Source organism: Mustela nigripes, chromosome 8, assembly GCF_022355385.1.
Source record: "Mustela nigripes isolate SB6536 chromosome 8, MUSNIG.SB6536, whole genome shotgun sequence".
NCBI classification, from domain to species: Eukaryota; Metazoa; Chordata; class Mammalia; order Carnivora; family Mustelidae; genus Mustela; species Mustela nigripes.
The window spans coordinates 68,127,194-68,144,159 of NC_081564.1; positions in this window are offsets into that span (position 1 = coordinate 68,127,194).

Consider the following 16,966-nt stretch of genomic DNA (forward strand, 5'->3'; position numbering starts at 1 on the left):
TGTCTAATATAGTTCCATGGCTTTCTCTGGGTTTAGCAACTTTAAACACTATCTATTGACTTATATATAAAATTTTGAGGGGTACCTGAGTGGCTCAGTGGGTTGAGTGTCTGCCTTTGGCTCAGGTCATGATCTTGGGGTCCTGGGATCAAGCCCTGCATGGAGCTCCCTGCTCAGTAGAAAGTCTGCTTCTCCCTTTCCCTCTGCCCCTCCCTACCTTCCCTGCTCACGTGTATGTGCATGCTCTCTCTCTCTCAAATAAAGACATAAAATCTTTAAAAATAAAATTTAAGACCTCATACCACATCTCTTTCTGCTTCCACCCGTGAAGAACCTGCCCCCAATGAAATTATGATTTTGAATTAAGTCCATATTTAGAATTTATCACTGACAGTGTTTATCACTGAACTAAGTGGTATTCTACAATTACATTTCTTTTCTTATATTTTGTTTTTCTTGGAGTTAATAACTGTCTCTTTTTTAAAATGCAGTCATTTTCTTAAACGTGTGGGTAATTTTTCCTACAAACTCCAACCATTCTGTGTAACAGCTCTCATTCAAAATGTCTATACCTCCAAACCATTTTATCAGATAACGTGTTGGGTCCATTTTCTCCTTGGGGTCCCTCCTGGAGCTCCACATCCTCCTGCTCCACTCTGCACCAACATTCCTGACTCCTCAGCCCGCTGCCTGGCTCTCATCCTCACACATCACCCTTCTCCTCTCTCTGGAGCTGGATCCCCAGACCCGGCGGGGGTGTGGGATTTATCAGACTGGGAATTTGAAACAACTCTGATGAATGTACGAAGGGCTTTAAGGATGAAGTGGACAGCATTTACAAACAGGTGGACAATATGAGCAGAGAGAAGGAAATCCTAGGAAAGAACCCGAAAAGAAATACTAGAGATAAAAAGTATTGTAGTAGAAAAAAGAATGCCTTGGATGGGCTTGTTAGTAGACTGGACCCAACCTGGGAAAGAATTTCTGAGCTTGAGGATATCTCAACAGAAACCTCCAAAAGTAAAAAGCATAGAGAGCAAAGACTGAGAAAAAAAAAAAAAAAAAGAAAGGAAGGAAGGAAGGAGAGAAGGAAGAAAGAAATAAAAAAGGAAAGGAAAGGAAATAAAATAAAATAAGATCCCAGGACTGTGGGACACCTACAGAAGGTGCACTGTTTCACAGCCACCGCAACTAAAGGGGAAAGGGAAGTTCCCAAATGGAGACAGAAATACTAGATGAACAGCACTAACGACATTTTGCAGGAGGTTAATTTTTTAAAAACAATCTGCACAGGGAACCTTGGTGGCTCAGCTGGTTAAGTATCTGCCTTCGGTTCAGGTCATGATCCTAGGGTTCGTTGGGCTCCTTGCTCAGCAGGAAGCCTGCTTCTCCCTCTCCTTCTGTCCTATCCCCTGCTCATGCGCGTGCTCTCTCTCTCTCTCTCTCTCTCTCTCAATCTTGCTCTCTCTGTATCTCAAATAAATAAATAAAATCTTTTTTAAAAAATAAAATAAAAACAATCTGCATGTCCCAAAATGTCTTTCTTGCATTTCATACTCCATCAATAGTGCCTGGGACCAGAACTCCAGATGGGAAACAATTTCCTTCCACAATTTTGAGGAGAAAGTTCTCGAGAATCCTGCAGCTTCGAGCTGTAGGAAAGTCTCAGGCTCGTCTGTGTGGTGACGCTCTGTAGCCGGATTGTTGTTGCTGGATTTTTGTTCTCCTCTCCCTGGTAGTTGATAGGATATTCTTTTATCTCTGCTGTTAGAATATTTCACAGTGGCATGCCTGCATAAGTATTTCCCGCCCATTTATCATCTAGGCTCTTGCTGAACACTTTGGATCTGACACTTACTCACTTCCCTTCTGGTCAATACTGTTGCATTTTTGGCTAAGTCCCTTCCTCCTGTTCTCTTGGATCTTTCTAGAGTGGCTATTAGATGTCAGCCTCCTGGAATGGTCTTTTATTTTCTCTTGACTTCCTCATTGTTCTTTTTGTTGCTGTACTTTCTAGGACACTTTCCAACTTCATCATCTCATCATTTGACATATTTTTAGTTTTATTTCCAAGATTTTTTTCTTAACTGATGCTTCCCATAATGTTGGATTTTGTGCTATTCTGTAGGCAGACTTTTCCTTAGGCTCTCTCTCTTCTTTCTGGCACCTCGCCCTCTGCTGTGTCTTGGTAACTTGTCTCATGACAACGCCATTTTCCCATTGTGCTCCAGAGGAACTGGGTGCCTGGCTACTGGTTACATGCACCATACCTCTGACGGGACAAAGTTCCAGCGTCTCTTCTCACACCTCCTACACCCCATTATCCCACATTTTAGGCTGTTCCGCATTCAAGAGAATTAGAGCCAGAACCCGACTGAGCCAACATTCCTGATCACTGCACTGAGAGCAAAAAGATCAGTCAATCAACCAATCAATATTAAAAAAAAATAATAACAAATACAACTTTTCAAGATGCACATTTTTCCCCCTGTGTGTCTTGTAAAAATTCAGTGTTCCTGGAGCACCTGGCTGGCTCAGCTGGAAGAGCACGCTACACTTGATCTCGGGGTCACCAGTTCAAGCCCCATGTTGAGTGTAGTGATTACTTAAATAAATAAAAGTTAAAAAATTCAATTTTCCTAGTCGTAGAGTAGATTGTTCAAGTATTTATTGAACATCAGGCCCTAATTTGGGTACCCAAGACACAACACTGAAAAAAAGTGACAAAGTCTCTGTCCTGCTTTCTAAAGAGGGGAGATAGACAATCATCAGGGTAATATGCAGAAGATGGCCAATATCAGACACAAATAAAGAAGACAGTGCAGCTCAGAAGTGCTGGCAGATGGAGATGGGTGATGGAAGGTGCTGTTTTATTTTAAGAAGCCTGTCTTCCTAATCAGGTCATCTTGAGAAAGAGAAGACACAGCTCTGTGGGCAGGTAGGGCACAACATTCCAGGCCAAGGGGACAGCAAGTACAAAAGCCCAAGGTGACAGTGTGCTAAGCATTCAAGGACATGCGGTGTGTCTATAAGCCCTGTGATGTGCTCCAGTGTCTGGAAAGCCAGGCCAAATCATTTGTTACCGGAAGGGACCAGGTTCTAGTTGTAATAGTCATGGACACTTTCAGCCTCTAAAAGATGGTGCAAGATATTTCTTTGTGACTCCCATTAACTCACCTCACAGTCCAAAGGGATAGTCTTAGACAGAGGAAGGGGGAAGATGGAGAAAAAGGGGAGTGGGGGACTGCTAGGGTAGTGCCTTGCCATGGTCTTTATGAAGACTAGATTATAAAGAATTGGAGGAACCACTGTGAAAGCAAGGCTGTGAGACATTTGGTGATGAGTGGCACCTGTTCTCACCTATCCCCAACAATCAAGGTGAGAGCTCCACCCCTCAGCCAAGGGCCCTCACTCAGACCCCCACTAGCCGTTCTCAATTAAAGTAGAGCCTGAATAGGGACACCTGGGTGGCTCAGTTGGCTAAGCATCCAACTCTTGGTTTTGGCTCAGGTGATGACCTCAGGGTCCTGGGATTGAGCCCTATGGGCTCTGTACTCAGCAAGCAACCTGCTTGAGATGTTCTCCCCTTCCCTCTGCCCATCCCCCCACTCATGCTCACACTCTAAATAAAAATAGGACCTACATCTCTAGAAAGAGCAAATCTCACTTCTCTGTAATGGAGTTCTAACCAAACCCCTGACCTCTTGGGCCCTGTATGGCCCTGCCTGCTTCAGCTTCAACTTCCTTAGATTTACCTGTTACCTATAAAACCACTTACATTGCCCTTCCAGCTTTGTAAGTTTTCTGAAATCCTGGAATTTCCTCCCAGAACTGTGGTAGCAACCAGACCTCTTGTGCCAATGAGGATGCTTTTTGTTGCAAATAACTGAAAATGCAATGCACATTCCCTTAAACTCTAGGAGAATTTATAAGCTTCTATAACAAGAACACCCCAAGGTAGAAGGATTTCAGGCATGGTTTGATCAGGAGTAGGCTCTAGTTATCTGTTATTCTCTTAGCCATGTTCCTCTTGATGTGTCAGTTTCTTTCTTTCTTTTTTTTTAAGATTTTATTTATTTATTTGAGAGAGAGATCACAAGTAGGAAGAGAGGCAGGCAGAGGAGGCGGGGGGGTGGTGGGGGGAGAAGGCTGCCCACTGAGCAGAGAGTTTGATGAAGGGCTTGATCCCAGGACCCTGAGATCATGACCTGAGCCGCAGGACAAGGCTTAACCCACTGAGCCACCCAGGCGCCCCTGATATGTCAGTTTCATTGCAGACTGGCTTCTTTCATGAAAACAAGAGGGCAGCCACCATTTTAGGCATCATATCTGTATACCACATTTTGGAAAGCAAAAAAGATCATTGAAGTCCAGACTCTCCACGGACGACCTGAGAAGCATTCTGATTAGAGCGACGTAGCCAGTCAAAACCAATTCCTCTGGCCAGTGGGAAAGAAGGTTCAGAAGAGCTTAGCCCAGAGGATCCTCAGTGGAAATTGAGACTATTGGGAAGAGTGAAGCAGGACCTAGAAGCCAGAGAGACAGCCAGAAAGTTTCCAATGGAGCTCACTCCTTGGCTCCCTGATCTCCATTTATGTCCTTCTTCTCATAAGCCACACTTTCTGATAAGCTCAGGTCATATACTGTATGCTCAGCTCCTCCCCAAAAGAATGAGTCAGTTGCTTCATCCACCTCCAAATGCAGGATCTCTGAGAGATAAGCAATCCTCTGAGAGACCTTGGTGGAGCAGGTCAATGACCAAAGGCTAAAGAATAAGCCATCTACCCAGGCATGGCCAAAACCCAGTGGTGAATGAGAACAGGATAACTGCCATCCACACTCCCTTGAGGAAAAGGGAGAAAGAACATGGGGACCGCCGGAACAGAAGTAGCAGGGGCTCCCTGCATGGGTATCAGCCCAGTCTGGCTGCCCTCACTTCTGCTCCTGATCTAGAATTGGGCCTGGAGTGGACCTGGATGTTCTGTTCATCCCCCTGGACCTAGGTTTAAAGAAAGCCCACTTTTCCAAACAAATGTAACACTGTGTGTCAACTATAGTTCAATACAAACAAATAAATGATAAAAACTAAGGCTGCCCACTTTTGTAAGTCAAACCTGCAAACTGGGGGGGCACCTGCGTGGCTCAGTGGGTTGGGGCCTCTGCCTTCGGCTTGGGTCATGATCTCAGGGTCCTGGGATCGAGTCCCGCATCAGGCTCTCTGCTCAGCGGGAGCCTGCTTCCTCCTCTCTCTCTCTGCCTGCCTCTCTGCCTACTTGTGATCTGTCTCTGTCAAATAAATAAATAAAATATTAAAAAAACAAACAAACCTGCAAACTGGGGTGACCAGACTAGGAAATTAAAATTCTTCCCTCCTGCTTGCTCCCGAGCTTACATTTTCACAATAAAGGAGACTTTACCCTTTGTCCAGTGGAAGACCGTTAACAGGGGTTGCCTATATGAAGTTCACGGAATCAGCATAAATAAGTCTCTATTTTAGAAAGAGGAGTAAAAAATCAGGCACTTGGGTATCTTGAAAACAGGATAAGCTTCTCATTAAAAGAGAAATGTGAAACACATCATTTGGATCTGAAAGTACTTTGTTATTTCGTGTAATAAGTCCCTTCTGAATCAACATCATTAGCCATCAGGGAAACACAAATCAAAACCACAATGTGATTCACATTCCCCACATTCCCCCATTAGAATGACAAAAATTAACAAAATAGGAAACAACAAATGTTGACAAAGATGTGGAGAAAGGGGAACCCTCTTACACTGTTATACTGTTGATGGGAATGCAAGCTGGTGCCACCACTCTGGAAAATAGTATAGAGGTTCCTCAAGATGTTAAGAATAGAGCTACCCTAGGACCCAGCAACCGCACTACTAGGTATTTACTCCAAAGAAACAGATCTAGTGAAAAGAAGGGGTACATGCACCCCAATGTTCATAGCAGCAATGTCCACCATAGCCAAACTGTGGAAGGAGTCCAGATGTCCTTCAGCAGAGGAATGGATAAAGAAGATGTGGTCCATAGAAACAATGGAATATTACTCAGCCATCAGAAAAGATGAATACCCACCATTTGTATCGACATGGATGGAACTGGAGGGGATTATGCTAAGTGAAGTAAGTCAAATAGAGAAAGACAATTATCATATGATTTCACTCATATGTGGAACATAAGGAATAGCAGGGAGGACATTAGAAGAAAGAAGGGAAAACTGAAGGGGGGAAATCAAAGCAGAGATGAACCATGAGCTACTATGGACTATGGGAAGCAAACTGAGGCTTTCAGAGGGGAGGGGAGTAGAGGGATGGGTGAGCCCATTAAGGAGGGCACGTATTGCATGGAGCACTGGGCGTTATATGCAAACAATGAATCATGGAACACTACATCAAAAACTAATGATGCACTGTATGGTGACTAATGTAACATACATGCACACACACACACACATATATATATACATAAATACACACATGCACACATGCATACACACACACACACACACACACACATAAATCCCTTCTGGAAAAAGGAGTTTGAAGATAGAGAATATTTACCGCCTAGGGAGCCAGAAGAAAAAACAATTTGCTTGCAAATCAGATTGACACAAGGTCTCAAGAAAGACAATTGAATTATGCTCTGTTCAAATGACACACATTTCTTTTCTTGTTTTCCTGCAATTCAAAACAAAAAGAAAAGAACTCTGGCTAGCGAACTGTTTTATTCCAGGATCATTGTTTACCCATCTGAAACAGAAGTCTAACATTTGCATCAATGTCAGTATTTGTAAAACACAATTTAAATAATTACAGAGGGGTGCGTGGGTGGCTCAGTGGGTTAAGCCACTGCCTTTGGCTCAGGTCATGATCTCAGGGTCCTGAGATTGAATCCCACATCGGGCTCTCTGCTCAGCAGGGAGTCTGCTTCCTCCTCTCTCTCTCTCTCTGCCTGCCTTTCTGCCTACTTGTGATCTCTCTCTGTCAAATAAATAAATAAAATCCTTTTAAAATAAATAAATAATTATAGGGGATCAAAATATGGCTCATGCAAGGTATAGGTAGTGCTAATAGTATTCTATAGCTGCATAACAATATGCCAAAACTTAAAAACTTAGAACATCACCCATTTATTACCTCCCCATTTCTGGGGGTCACGTGTCCAGACACAGCTTAGTGGGATCCTCTGCTTGGGATCACAAGGCTGAGATCAATGCATTAACCGGGCTGCATTCTCATAGAGGTTCAACTGGGGAAGAATTTGTTTCCATGCTCATTCTACTGTTGAGCTATATGACTGAAGACCCAGATTTTTGCTTGCTGTCCACTGAAGGTCACCCTTACCGTGTAGAGGCCTTCTGCAATTCTTTGCCTCTGCAATATGACCACACACTTCATCAAGCCAGCAATGAGAGCTCCTCTAACACCTTTGCCACAATCCATTGGCTAAAAGCAAATCACAAGTCCTGTCCACACTCAAGGAAAGCACATATTAGCTTGAAAGACTATGGAGCATTAGGAGTTAGGAAAACCAGATGTGAAGCCTAGCCATTCCACTTTCTAGCTCTGTGTTCTTGGACAAGTAGCTGAATCTCTCCTGACCTCAGTTTACTATGTAACAATTAATACATGAATTAGGATGTTCTCAACTATAGGCAAGTGAAAACTAATTAAAAGTGATACACAATGATTTATTTTCTTACAAGAAGTCTGGAGGGGGCGCCTGGGTGGCTCAGTGGGTTAAGCCTCTGCCTTCGGCTCAGGTCATGGTCCCAGGTCCTGGGATCGAGCCCTGCATCGGGCTCTCTGCTCAGCAGGGAGCCTGCTTGCTCCTCTCTCTCTGCCTGCTTCTCTGCCTACTTGTGATCTCTGTCTGTCAAATAAATAAATAAATCTTAAAAACAAAAAAAAAGAACTCTGGAGATGAGGCAATTACATGCTTAGTCTTACCTTTCAACATCTTCAAACATTTTTTTTCCTGTTGAGATTTTTTTTTTAATTATTTTTTAAGCAGGCTCCCTGCCCAGCATGGAGCAAGCACGAGGCTTAAACACAGCCCTGAGATCAAGACCTGAGCTGAAATCAAGAGTCTGATGCTTAACCAGCTGAGCCACCAGGTGCCCTGGTGTTGAGATTTCAAATTTTTTTTTTTTTTTAAGATTTTATTTATTTATTTGAAGGACAGACATCACAAGTAGGCAGAGAGGCAGGCAGAGAGAGAGAGAGAGAGAGGGAAGCAGGCTTCCCGCGGAGCAGGGATCCCGACGCGGGGCTCGATCCCAGGACACTGAGATCATGACCCGAGCCGAAGGCAGCAGCCCAAACCACTGAGCCACCCAGGCGCCCCGAGATTTCAAATTTTTTTAATTGAACTCTTTCTTAGAGCAGTTTTAAGTTTACAAAGAACTGAAGTTCTCACATACTGCCTTCTCTCCCCTTCAGACTGTCCCATTATTAACCTCTTACATTACTGTGGCACTTTGGTTAAAGCCGATGAACAAATATTGACAAATTAGTAACTGAAATCCATAATTTACATTAGATCCATTCTTTGTTTTGTACCATTCTCTGGGTTTTGACAAATGTGTAATGACATGAATCCATGTCATTACACGTTACATTACACATTACACCAGCCATTACAGTCTTGTACAGAATCCCTCCATGACCCTGAAAATCCTCCCTGCTCCCCCTAGTGCTCCCTCCCATCCTCCCCTCAAGTTTCTGATCCATCGTTTTGCCTTTTCCAGAACCTCATATATTTGGAATCATGCAGGATGTGGCTTTTCAGACTGCCTGCTTTAACTTAGTAATATGCATTTAGGATTCCTTTGTCTGCCTTTCTGTGGCTTGATAGCTTGTTTCTTTTTATTGCTGAATAATATTCTATTGTCTGAAGGCAACACTGTTTATTCACCTATTAAAGGACATCTTGGTTCTTTCCAATTTTTGGCAATCATGAGTAAAACTTCTATAAACATTTCTGTGCATGTTTTTGTGGGGACATAAGTTTTCAACTTATTTGGATAAATACCAAAGAGGGTGATTGATGGGTCATATGATAAGACTATGTTTAGTTTTGTAAGAAACTGACACTGTCTTCCAAAGTGGTTGAACCATTTTGCACTTTGATCATCAATGAATGAAAGTTCTTTTTTTTTTGATATTTTATTTATTTATTTGATAGAGAGAATGAACACAGGCAGATAGAGTGGCAGGCAGAGGCAGAGGGAGAAGCAGGCTCCCTGCTGAGCAAGGAGCCCAATGTGGGGCTCGATCCCAGGAGGCTGGGATCATGACCTGAGCCGAAGGCAGCTGCCTAACGGACTGAGCCACCCAGGCATCCCAATGAATGAAAGTTCTTATTGCCCTACAGCCTCATTGGCATTTGGTGTTTTCGGTGTTTGGGATTTTAATCTTTCTCATAGGTGTGTAGTGGTGTCTCACTGTTTTAATTTATAGTTCTCTAATAAATACCAGGTAGTGGTTGGAGTCTGGGATGTCTGAAACTATGGTCATGGAGAGTGGAGTTATTGGTGAGTACAAGGACAAGGGAACAGCAGTGGAAGCTAGTGGCTGTGGTAGGGTTGGGGAAGAGTACTGCAAGAAAGGAGGCTTGAGAACTGGGAGATCAGGTCAGAAAAGGAATTCTCTACACAAATAATTATATTGCAGAATCTTGGGCTAAGGTTTGGAAGGAATCACATCGTGAATGAAAAGAAAACATTGGGAGTAGTAAGTAAGAAGAGTGCCAAGGGGTTGGAGAATAAAAGAAAAGCACCTTATTCTCAAATAGTCCAGGCAGGCTTAAAAACAAAGAGAATGGGATAGAATTAGAAGTCTAAAAACCATACAGCAACGGTCAACTGATTTTCAATGAGGATACCAAACCATTCTATGGGGGAAAGGACAGTCTTTTCAGCAGATGGTGCTGTGAGAACTGGATACCACACGCAAAAGAATAAGGTTGGACCCTTGTCTCACACCATATAGAAAAATTAACTTGAAATGGATCAAAAGCACAAATATTGAATCATCACATTATATCTCAAATTAACATAATTTACATGTCAATGATACCTCAATTTTAAAAACCCACAAGGATGACACTTCTGTTTTGTTTAATTAATTTATACTTTAAAGAGAGAGGGAGAGAGAGCACACACAAGTGCAAGGGTTGGGGGCAGGGGGAGGGAAGCAGAGGGAGTAGAAGAGAGAGAATCTTAAGCAGGCACCACACCCAACATGGGACTGGATCTCACAACACTGAGATCATGACCCAAGCTGAAATTAAGAGTCGGATGCTTAACTGACTGAGCCACCCAGGTGCTCCTGGATAATGCTTTTAAAAAATGGATCAAAGGCCTGACTATAATTATTAAAACTATAAAACTGTTAGAAGAAAACATAAGGGCTAATTTTTCATTACCTTGAATTTAGCAATGGTTTCTTAGATGGGACACCAAATAGCAGCAACAAAAGAAAAAAATAAATTGGGTATCACCAAAATTTTAAAAACTTTAATGCAGCTTTCAATGAAGTGAAAAGACAACACGCAGAACAGGAGAAAATTTGTATAAGTCATACATCTAATAAGGTTCTACTATCTAGAATATATAAATAACTCTTAAACTTCAACAGCAAAAACACAACCAACCCTATAATTTAAAAATGGGCAAAGGACTTAACCAGACAGTTTTCTAAAGACGATAAACAAATAAAACCAGCAGATGAAATAACGCTCTCCATCAGTCATCATTAAGGAAGTGTAATCAAAGCCACAAAAGCATGCCCCTTCACCCCCCACTAGGACAGATATAGTAATAATGTTACTGATTAACAATAACACAAAAAGGACAAACGTTAATGAAGATGTGGAGAAATTGGGACTCTCATGCATTGTTGGTAAGAATGTAAAATGGTGAGCCACTATGGAAAACAGTTGGGCAGTTCCTCAGAAAGTTAAACAGAGAGTTACTGGTTAACTCAGCAACGGCACTCCTAGGCGTATACCCAAAAGATTGAAAGCAGGGACTCAGCTACTTGTACACCAATGTTCGTCACATTATTCATAATGGTCCAAAGATGGAAACAACATTCATCAAGAGAATGAATGGGTAAGCCAACTATGGTACGCCCATGCAATGGAATACTATCCAGCCCTAAAAAGGAATGAAGACCTCCTACATGAATGTCAAGAGTTTAGCTAAACTACGTCATGGTATTGTGGCCTTGGCATACATTTTGTTTGGTCGGGCATCCTTTGGGGACCTCAAACCCACACTAGCCCCTCCGTGCAAGCCCATGACCTGATAGAAGCCCACAGAGTTTTGAGTTTCTTGAGAACATGAAAGCTCCCAATAGGATTTCTGCAACAGCCATTGGGATCAGCAGTCACTCCTGCCTCCCAGTGCCTGTTTGACTTTTATAGCTCTTAGATGAGATCCCCGTGGGGCTACCAAAACCATGCTTTGGAGGGTTCAACTGAGCAATCCAGCCCCAGCTCAGGAACCCCAAAGCACTCCACCTATAGACCCTCATAGAGGTCTGCGGCTCAGTTTGTGCCCTTCTCTGCACTCTGCCTTGACCTCCTCGTGTGGCCCCTGGAGGTGTGCTTTGTCCTTCCTCCAGGACCTGAGAGTCACCAATGGCTCCAGTTCAATTCCTCATATGGTCTGTCGAATCAGGGCTCCCCATGGGTACCCTGGGCTCCACTTAACAGAGGTTAACTTCACAAAGTCATAACAATGCTATGTTGATGAACCTCAAAAATACTATGCTGAGCAGAAACCAGACACAAGAGACCATATGTGTGTGTATACATATGGCACGATTCTATTTATATAAAATGTCCAGAATAGGTGATTCCATAGAGACAAAATGTAGATTAGTGGTTGCCCAGGGCTGAGAGGGAAGGGAAGTGAGAGCGGCTTAAAAGGGTAGAAAGCTCTCCATCACTGGGAAGAACGTTCTGGAGCTAGATTCTGGTGATCCTATAACGTGGAGCATGTAGTGAATGCACTGGATTGTACACTTTGAAATTATCTCAGTGGTGAGTTCCACATTATATGAATATAACCACCAAAAAACCAACAAACAACAGGGAAGGGGCTCTGCAGAGGGAGGGAGGAGCCAGCCCCAGAACAGGAAGAGGTGGTTTCTGTGGGACAGCCCAGATCTGGGGGTAGTGGGTGGGGTTGAGGCACAGGGCAGGGGTACCTCATAGGTCCAGAGGTTCACCCGTGGCTTTCACATAACAAGGCAGAGTGACCCACAGACAGTTACTAGCCAAGCACGTCAAAGGGCTTCAAAAAAATTCTTGAAAGTCTGGAGACATGAAAGACGTTTTCTGCTAGCCGCTCTGAAGAGTGATACCTTCCCCCGCCCCTGCCTGCAGGGGGACAACAAAACCCTTTAAATGGCCTGGAAATCCTAAACTAAGCTTTGCCCTGACCAAAGAATTGCTCCTACAGGGTCAAAGACAGGACGTTGTCGCCCTCCTCTGGTCACCGAGCAGCTTTGGTTTACTCCCTCTAAGGGGAGAGGAACAGCCAGCTAGAGCGGGCTGGGCAGTCTTGCCTTGCTGGGTGTGCAGAGCTGGGTCCTGAGATGTCTGGGAGCTGAACTACCAGGGGTTATGAAGTTAGCACCCTCCTGGTCGTCCTCGCTCGGCTTCACACACACACCGGCGTTCCTGGGCCCTCCATCCGCCCAGGAAGCAGGCTCCTGGGTCTCAGCCTGCACACTTCTCCCATATGACCCCACAGACAGCCACGTTCCTCTACTCACTGCTTGAAAGACAAGTTCATGCCCTTTTCCATGTGTATTGCTAACCTCTACAGAGAACCTGGAAAGATATAATGCTCCCAGTTTATGGTACCTGGCTTCCCCCTTTATAAGCTGGGTGGGTGGAACCCCAGCTTTTGGTTCTGAGGAAGGAACTCTCCAACACCCTGTCACCCTCTCCTATAATCCTCCCAGGGCCAGATGGACTCTTCACCAAGAAGGTCCCTCTCCCCCAGGCCGGTGATAAAGATCGGACTGGGCAAAATGTGTCCCTTTGACTCAGGTGGTCTAATTTCCTCCATGGAGATCTAACGGGGTGTGCTGTCCAGTTCACCAGAATGTCCATCCTCCCTCTGCATTCGAGACGGCCTGGACTTCATGTAGCTAAAGAGATGCGGGCTCGGGGTGCCTGCAGAGATCTTCACTATCTTGCCCACCCAAAGATAGTTCCCTTACCAGCTGACCACTTCACCTCGATGAGTCCATCAGAATGATGTTCCGACTCACAACTAAGAGAAATGCAAAATAAAACTGCTCGGAGATGTCATTTTTCACTACGAGACTGGAGCAGATCCAACGTCTGATAATTCCTCATGTCAGCGAGCAAGTGGATAAACACGGGCACTTCCCTTTCCGTTGCACATGAAGGTGCCCATTGGTACAGCCTCTATAAAGAGTAAGTCGGCGCTATCTGTCAAAATTTTAAATACGTGTTCCAGCAATTCAGGTTCTGAGTATTTATTCTACAGTGCACTTGTACATGGATCCAAAGACAAGGCTGTGTATTGCAACACAGTTTGTAGTAACAGAAGAAGAGGGAAATCCTTGACTTTCATCGTTAGGAGACGGTCAAATAAATCACACCACAACCACCCACAGAACATCATGAATTTCTTTTGGTAACGAGGCTCTTTACTATGTTCTCATGGGAAAATGTCTTCCAGGTTTATTGTTGGGTGAAAAAGGTAGTGGGTCATACAGTGTAATGTTTCCATTTGAACAGGAAGTATATAGATTTATGAAGATATATATTTATATGTGTTTATAGATGCACAGAATATGCCTGGAAGGAAACTCAATAAACTGATGATATGATTTTTATGGGAAAGAGAATGAGGGGATAAGGAAGAGAAAGTCACATTTTACTCAATATTTCCTTTTCTAAATTGTAGTGAAATGCATATAATATAAAATTTACCATTTTAACCATTTTTAAGCCTATGCTTCAGTGGCGTTAAGCGCATTCACATTGCTGAGCAATATCACCACCATCCATCTCCAGGACTTTTCCATCTTCCCAAACTGAAGTTCTCTCCCCATTAAACACTGGCTCTCCATCCCCGCCCCCCAGACCCAGCTGACCCTTATGAAACTGACTACTCTAGGTCCCTCATGTAAGTGCAGTGATACAGTTATTTGTGGTTTTGTTTCTGGTTTATTTCACTTTGTATAATGTCTTCATCAATACATTTTTCTATCTTTAAAAGCACCAGAAGAGCTTTTTAAGAAACACTGATGCCCCGGTCTTCCCCCTAGGAAGCCTGACTTCAAGGTCACCTGGTTTTTCAGATGCTCCAGGGGATTCTAATGTTTGGCCCGACTGCGCATGCTCCCAGATCAGACTCACCTGAGATGCTCCCAGACACCCCAGGTCCCACCTCTGACTGACTTATTCAGAATTTTCAGGAATATGCCGTTTTAACCAACACTCTGAGTGACTCCCAGCAGACATCCTGGAGCTGAGAAGCCTCTGGGAAGCATTCTCCCACATCACACTCCGCCTGGGGAGTGTGGGAACTCAGCATGCTGCCTGGACCCGCATCAGGGATTGACGTGCATGGGGGCTGTCCCGCCTGGGTACTGTGGAAACAGAATGGGGAAAATAGACTATTTATGGAGAGAAAGCTGAGAGAAGTTCCTACTTTTTTTTTATAGTGAGAATGATCATTTTCACAGTTCCTGTGATAGACTCGATTCTGAAATGATCCGATTTGGGGAGGGAGGTTTTAGGAGCAGACATTCTGTTTCTTGTATCCTCCTCAGAGTGGGATCGAAGCAGCCCTGGTGTCAACCTCCAGCTGCCTGAGGGCAGAGAGAGGAGTGGGAATAAATACACTGTCCAGAACACCAACCCATACAATCTCTCCCCATTCCTGTGTCCCTCCCCAGGGACAGTTGCTGCTCCAGGGGAAGCTGAGGGAAGGCGCCAGGGAGTGGTGGTCTCATCCGCCCACGTCCTCACTCCCCCACTCACCACCTCCCATGCACCGCCCACCCTCCCCCACACTGGCCAGTTAGTAGCTATTTAACTTTCTAGTCCCAGCTGAGCTCTCTGAGGCAGGGTGACCCTGATTGTCCCAGGTTAACCCTGAAGGTCCTCTGACCCAGGAAACCCCTTTATCCCAGGCAGACTGGGGTGATCAGTCACTCTGGGGGACACCACTAAGGTGGCGAACTTGTGACGGGTAAGAGAATAGTGGGTGCAGGACGAGAGGGGGTCCTGTATTAACACCTCCCCTGAGTCCAGATCTGCGAAATGAGCCCCAGTGACTCGTCCAAAGTCACAGAGCTGTTGTCAGGGGCAGTGATGTCCCAGCCTGGCTCTTCACCACCCAGCGGCCAAAATGACTTAGTTGGTATTTCCCAGAGGCAGAGGGACAAATTGAGTTTGGCTTCCCAGCCCTGGCTCCTAGTCAAGGAGGACCACCATGAGCCTCGACTACAACCATCTTCTCCAGCTTCGGGAACTGGTGCCCCTACCAATGGCTTACTTCCCTCTGTCCCTCCCTCCCCCCTTGCCGACCGCACAGGTTATGATACAGAGACTGCTGCATTAACCCAAACACACTCAACCCCCATCAGAGCAACCTTGCTCTTAGAGAGCGCAGGTGACTGTCCCCAAAATCTGCTTGGGGGGAATCCCTGGCTCAAAACCATCTCCTGGCCTGCCTGACTTTGAAAGTGTCTATTAGGGCAGTTCCGTCCGGGAGAAAGGGAAGGTGAGCCACATACACAAACCCCAGAGATGACTTTCAACCTCCGAGCAGCCATACGGAGAGACGGTAAAAAGAAACAAATGAAATTAATTTTGAAAAGTATCTTGTATTTAACTCAAGATAGCTAAAATATTGTCATTGAAGGTGTGATCAGTAGAAAACATTATTGAGATGAGATAGTTTACATTCTTTTTTTCATACGAGGTGTTTGAAATCCAGTGTGTCTTCCACGTGCAGCACATCTTGATTCAGATGAATCACGTTTATTTACTTATTTTTAAGATTTTATTTATGTGAGAGAGAGAGAGAGAGAAAGAGAGCCAAGGACAGTGATCCTGGCTGACCTCACTTGCCCTCTTTGCAGATTCTGGGCCCTGATGATACCAGCCACACTTCTGGATAGTTTTAGAAAGGGCAGGGCAGCAGGAGGGACCCAGCGAGCCTCCAGTGAAAGGGCCGCATTCAGAAGAACAAGGGAGTGTGCCTGGTGGGGCCCTAGGGGAGGCTGTGTTCGTCCTGCGGAGGGAGGAGTTAAGCTTTGAGGCCAGAAATAACTTCCCTCACCTCACAGCACGTACCCAGCAGGAAAATCCCACAGTCGCCAACCCCTGCCTTAACAGTAAGCTGCACGTGACTCCTTGCCCACTGTGTTTTTCTACAAGATACCACACCTCGCTAAGCTGCACGTATTCCCTCAGCGCAGCCGGGGAAGGGCCAGAAGGAGAGTGGGTGTGTGAGCCGGAAATGAGGCAAGGGGGCTGTCCGTTGGTGTTTTTTTTTGTTTGGTTGGTTGGTTGTTTTCTGCCCAGCCATGAAAAAAAATGTTTTCCTGACTGTTGCTCTCATTAGTTGAGAGAGATCACCATTAATGATCTCTTACTAAAGAACTCTGAGGGGGAAGGACATCCGGAAGCTGAGCTCTCTGCCTTCAGCTGCCTCCCACAGGCTACACCGAAGGCTCCAGCTCTAGGAACACTTAGAAGCAGAGAGGGTGAGATCTGGATGCCCCTGAGAGAGAACATAAACCATCCTCCCCCTCAGACTCCTCCCCATTCTAGTCAGAAGAGAAGGGCTTTCCTTGAAGCCAGGTGGGGACCCTCCTGAGCCAACACTGGGGAAACCGAAAGATACCAGGCTTTTGATTTCTTAGGCTGACTTCATTTATTGACATACATGTT